Source organism: Rhinopithecus roxellana, chromosome 4 (genome assembly GCF_007565055.1).
Source record: "Rhinopithecus roxellana isolate Shanxi Qingling chromosome 4, ASM756505v1, whole genome shotgun sequence".
Lineage (NCBI taxonomy): Eukaryota > Metazoa > Chordata > Mammalia > Primates > Cercopithecidae > Rhinopithecus > Rhinopithecus roxellana.
The window spans coordinates 169,648,897-169,654,818 of NC_044552.1; the positions used below are offsets into that span (position 1 = coordinate 169,648,897).

Here is a 5,922-nt window from a genome sequence, read left to right on the forward strand (position 1 = left end):
ATGTACTCACTTGATAACTTGTATTCTTGATATAACAATAAAAGACAATCTTGTCTGTTGATAATTAGGCACTGGAGATATAGTGGAAAATTTAAGAAACTTAGTAAACTTTTAGAGACCAGACCAAGCTGCATAAGAATGACTATAACCATTAACATTGACCTATTTACCAAATCACCTTTCTTATATTAAGTCCTTACAGAAAATCCTACAAGAATTATTATTCCTATTTTACATATATGGAAACAGAATTAAATCAGTTAATAGCATGCTAAATAGCATGCAGATATTAAGTGCTGAAGCTGGGATTTGAATCAAGGTCTGTCAACAATGTCCATGCTTTTCTATTCTGCCACAATGCCTCAATAAAGAATAAGAAAGGTCATTACTAAGAGCGAGTAGAAGTGACACTCAGAAGTACTGAGGGTCCAGCTTAGAATGAAAACCGTAACTGTTATGCAGCACCAGTCTGCACAGTGAGGCAATGTTCCACACAAAACCCAGGCCATTTTTGAACTAAAATTAGACATGGGCAGTGACTGCTTTCAGTTATGGCAGGGAATTAACTGCTTGGTTAAGGATGGTAGAAGCACAAGAAGTAGAGGGGAAAAGTAGAACCAAGAAGGGACAATTGAACTAAGAGAAAAGGAATACGTCGAGGCCATGAGGAAAAATGGCGTGTTGAGAGAAGAGGCAACTTGAGAGAAGCGGAAGAATCACAGGTATTGAAGAGAGTAGGTCTTTGGATTTAAGATTTTTGCAAGTGGTAGAGTTCAATAAGTTTTAACTAAGAAAAGAGATTCTCAAATTCATAAGCAACTACTTTATGGTTTCCAGGCTTTTGTGGAGATCCAGAGACAGTGTTGCTTTTCTTAGTTGCTTAGGTAATTCTGCTGACAACGCTAAGACTTCGTAAAAGATCATTTCGGCTTTCATAAACTAAAATCTTTATAGGGTAAAACTTTGTTCCCTCTTGAGTATTGATGTTTGAAATAATGTAAAAATTATTTTAATTCAAATTTTTTGATGTTTCAGAATTTAATTAGCAGTGGTCACTTCTTTAACTGTTTTTTAAATTCTATCAAATACACTGAGTTTTTTGACAGTATTTTACATTGTATTCAGTAGCTACAAAGTCTAAAGTATAGAAAGCACAATCACCCTGTTTGGCTGAATCAACCATCATTGTAGACCTTGGGCAGTGCAAACCACAAACAGTAATTTCCTGCTGCTAGAACTTGGCTGATGACAGTAACACCTTACAGTGAAAAATAATCATTCACAATTAAAATGATCAAATAATCATTTTTAACCCCACATTCTGAGAATTGCACCCTGACAAGTTCTTTGAGATAATCATTCTAATATGTACCTCAATTTATTTATAAGTTAATAAACAAAATTTATTCTAGTTAATTGCAACTGCCAAAACCTGGCCTATACTTACCTGGCAGGGGAAATTCCATGATCACGAAAGTGGTTTTCCCAGGTCGAGGCTTAGCAATTGCACTCCGGATGTGCTGACCCCTGCGATTTCCCCAAATGTGGGGAACTCGAATGCATAATTTCTGGTAGTGGGGGACTGCATTCACACACACACACACACACACACACACACACACACACACACACACACAATCCAGGCCATTTAGAGTGTTTAAAGCAATGGAAGACCTTGATGTTACTGCTTGATTGCCTTGATTTATAGAACCTGCCTTAATTTGACTAAGAAAAGCCTAGCTATTGGGATATGGAAATTCATTACAGGTTTAAACAAGGACAGATCTCTGACAGGATTTTTCACAGGGTGTATTTTTTAAATCATAGTCTAAAATGACATACCTAATCCAGTAAATGTGTTGTCTAAGCACATATTATTGATGATTATCAGAAATGCACCCCCATGCAATGAGAAAATGGTTTTATATACCCTAGCTCTACTGTAAGAGGCAAACTTTCATATTGAAAAATATTTTAAGAGATATTGTTCTTCATCTTTTTCTTAAGCAGTAAAACTTGGTGAAGGCTGAAATAAGTATCTTCAGATTCACGTCCCAGATCCCTGAACATGCCAGATAATCATCTAACACTGATTTTGTAATGTTCTGCCTTGCCTGGCTTTAAAATGTTACAAGGAAATATGTTTTCGTTACCCTTCTTGAAAGATTAATTTTCCTCTAATCTTTAATGCCATATACAATTCTATTTTTTATTATTACACTTTAAGTTCTAGGGCACATGTGCACAATGTGCAGGTTTGTTACATATGTATACATGTGCCATGTTGGTGTGCTGCACCCATTAATTCGTCATTTACATTAGGTATATCTCCTAATGCTATCCCTCCTCCCTCCTCCCACCCCACGACAAGCCCCAGTGTGTGATGTTCCTCATCCTGTGTCCAAGTGTTCTCATTGTTCAATTCCCACCTATGAGTGAGAACATGTGGTGTTTGGTTTTCTGTCCTTGCGATAGTTTGCTCAGAATGATGGTTTCCAGCTTCATCCATGTCCCTACAAAGGACATGAACTCATCCTTTCTTATGGCTGCATAGTATTCCATGGTGTTTCTGTGCCACATTTGCTTAATTCAGTCTATCATTGATGGACATTTGGGTTGGTTCCAAGCCTTTGCTATTGTGAATAGTGCCACAATAAACATATGTGTGCATGTGTCTTTATAGAAGCATGATTTATAATCCTTTGGGTATATTCCCAGTAATGGGACGGTTGGGTCAAATGGTATTTCTAGTTCTAGATCCTTGAGGATTCGCCACGCTGTCTTCCACAATGGTTGAACTAGTATACAGTCCCACCAACAGAGTAAAAGTGTTCCTATTTCTCCACATTCTCTCCAGTACCTGTTGTTTCCTGACTTTTTAATGATTGCCATTCTAACTTGTGCGAGATGGTATCTCATTGTGGTTTTGATTTGCATTTCTCTGATGGCCAGAGATGATGAGTATTTTTTCATGTGTCTGTTGGCTGTATGAATGTCTTCTTTTGAGAAATGTCTGTTCATATCCTTCGCCCATTTTTTGATGGGGTTGTTTGATTTTTTTCTTGTAAATGTGTTTAAGTTCTTTGTAGATTTTGGATATTAGCCCTTTGTCAGATGGGTAGATTGCAAAAATTTTCTTCCATTCTGTAGGTTGCCTGTTCACTCTGATGGTAGTTTTTTTTTTTTTTTTTTTTTTTTAATTTTAATTTTTATTTTTTTTTTTGCTGTGCAGAAGCTCTTTAGTTTAATTAGATCCCATTTGCCAATTTTGGCTTTTGTTGCCATTGCTTGTGGTGTTTTAGACATGAAGTCTTTGCCCATGCCTATATCCTGAATGGTGTTGCCTAGATTTTCTTCTAGGGTTTTTATGGTTTTAGGTCTAACATTTAAGTCTTTAATCCATCTTGAATTGATTTTTGTATAAGGTGGAAGGAAGGGATCCAGTTTCAGCTTTCTACATATGGCTAGTCAGATTTCCCAGCACCATTTATTAAATAGGGAATCTTTTCTCCATTTCTTGTTTTTGTCAGGTTTGTCAAAGATCAGATGGTTGTAGATGTGTGGTATTATTTCTGAGGGCTCTGTTCTGTTCCATTGGTCTATATATCTGTTTTGGTACAAGTACCATGCTGTTTTGGTTACTGTAGCCTTATAGTATAGTTTGAAGTCAGGTAGCATGATGCCTCCAGCTTCGTTCCTTTGGCTTAGGATTTTCTTGGCAATGCGGGCTCTTTTTTGGTTCCATATGAACTTTAAAGTAGTTTTTTCCAGTTCTATGAAGAAAGTCATTGGTGGCTTGATGGGGATGACGTTGAATTTATAAATTACCTTGGGCAGTATGGCCATTTTCATGATATTGATTCTTCCTATCCATGAGCATGGAATGTTCTTCCATTTGTTTATGTCCTCTTTTATTTCGTTGAGCAGTGGTTTGTAGTTCTCCTTGAAGAGATCCTTCACATCCCTTGTAAGTTGGATTCCTAGATATTTTATTCTCTTTGAAGCAATTGTGAATGGGAGTTCACTCATGATTTGGCTCTCTGTTTGTCTGTTATTGGTGTATAGGAATGCTTGTGATATTTGCACACTGATTTTGGATCCTGAGACTTTGCTGAAGTTGCTTATCAGCTTAAGGAGACTTTGGGCTGAGACAATGGGGTTTTCTAAATACACAATCATGTCATCTGCAAATAGGGAGACTTTGACTTCCTCTTTTCCTAATGAATACCCTTTATTTTTTTCTCCTACCTGATTGCCCTGGTCAGAACTTCCAACACTATGTTGAAAAGGAGTGGTGAGAGAGGGCTTCCCTATCTGTGCCAGTTTTCAAAGGGAATGTTTCCAGTTTTTGCCCATTCAGTATGATATTGGCTGTGTTTTTGTCATAAATTGCTCTTATTATTTTGAGATATGTTTCATCAATGCATAATTTATTGAGAGTTTTTAGCACGAAGGGCTGCTGAATTTTGTCAAAGGCCTTTTCTACATCTATTGAGATAATCATGTGGTTTTTGTCTTTGTTTCTGTTTATTTGATGGATTATGTTTATTGATTTGTGTATGTTGAACCAGCCCTGCATCCCAGGGATGAAGCCCACTTGATCATGGTGGATAAGCTTTTTGATGTGCTGCTGGATTTGGTTTGCCAGTATTTTACCGAGAATTTTTGCATCGATGTTCATCAGGGATATTGGTCTAAAAATCTCTTTTTTTGTTGTGTCTCTGCCAGGCTTTGGTATCAGGATGATGCTGGCCTCATAAAATGAGTTAGGAAGGATTCTGCCTTTTTCTATTGATTGGAATAGTTTCAGAAGGAATGGTACCAGCTCCTCCTTGTTCCTCTGGTAGAATTTGGCTATGACTACATCTGGTCCTGGACTTTTTTTGGTTGGTAGGCTATTAATTATTGCTTCGATTTCAGAGTCTGTTATTGGTCTATTCAAGGATTCAACTTCTTCCTAGTTTAGTCTTGGGATAGTGTATGTGTCCATTTCTTCTAGGTTTTCTAGTTTATTTGCATAGAGGTGTTTATAGTATTCTCTGATGGTAGTTTGTATTTCTGGGGGGTCGGTGGTGATATCCCCTTTATCATTTTTTATTGTGTCTATTTGAATATTCTTCTCTCTTTTCTTCTTTATTAGTCTTGCTAGCCGTCTATCAATTTTGTTGATCTTTTCAAAAAACCAGCTCCTGGATTCACTGATATTTTGAAGGGTTTTTTTATGTCTCTATCTCCTTCAGTTCTGCTCTGATCTTAGTTATTTCTTGCCTTCTGCTAGCTTTTGAATGTGTTTGCTCTTGCTTCTCTAGTTCTTTTAATTGTGATGTTAGGGTGTCAATTTTAGATCTTTCCTGCTTTCTCTTGTGGGCATTTAGTGTTATAAATTTCCCTCTGCATATTGCTTTAAATGTGTCCCAGAGATTCTGGTATGTCGTGTCTTCATTCTCATTCATTTCAAAGGACATTTTTATTTCTGCCTTCATTTCATGATGTACCCAGTAGTCACTCAGGAGCAGGTGGTTCGGTTTCCACGTAGTTGAGTCCGCTTGGTGCAGAACTAAGTTCAATTCCTGATATCCTTGTTAACTTTCTGTCTCGTTGATCTGTCTAATATTGACAGTGTGGTGTGGAAGTCTCCCATTATTATTGTGTGGGAGTCTAAGTCTCTTTGTAGGTCTCTAAGGACTTGCTTTATGAATCTGGGTGCTCCTGTATTGGGTGCATATATATTTAGGATAATTAGTTCTTCTTTTTGAGTTGATCCCTTTACCATTATATAATGGCCTTCTTTGTCTTTTCTGATCTTTGTTGATTTAAAGTCTGTTTTATCAGAGACTAGGACTGCAACCCCTGCTTTTCTTTGTTTTCCATTTGCTTGGTAGATCTTCCTCCATCCCTTTATTTTGAGCCTATAGTGTGTAC

The 5,922-nt window shown here is 37.1% G+C and overlaps 1 non-coding gene across 1 annotated transcript; it reads left to right on the top strand.

Annotated features, from left to right (window-relative positions):
- Positions 1 to 1,439: 1,439 nt before the first annotated feature.
- Positions 1,440 to 1,603, top strand: LOC115897232. The gene has a single exon (XR_004057148.1). It is a non-coding gene; the product is annotated as a U1 spliceosomal RNA (small nuclear RNA).
- Positions 1,604 to 5,922: the final 4,319 nt, after the last annotated feature.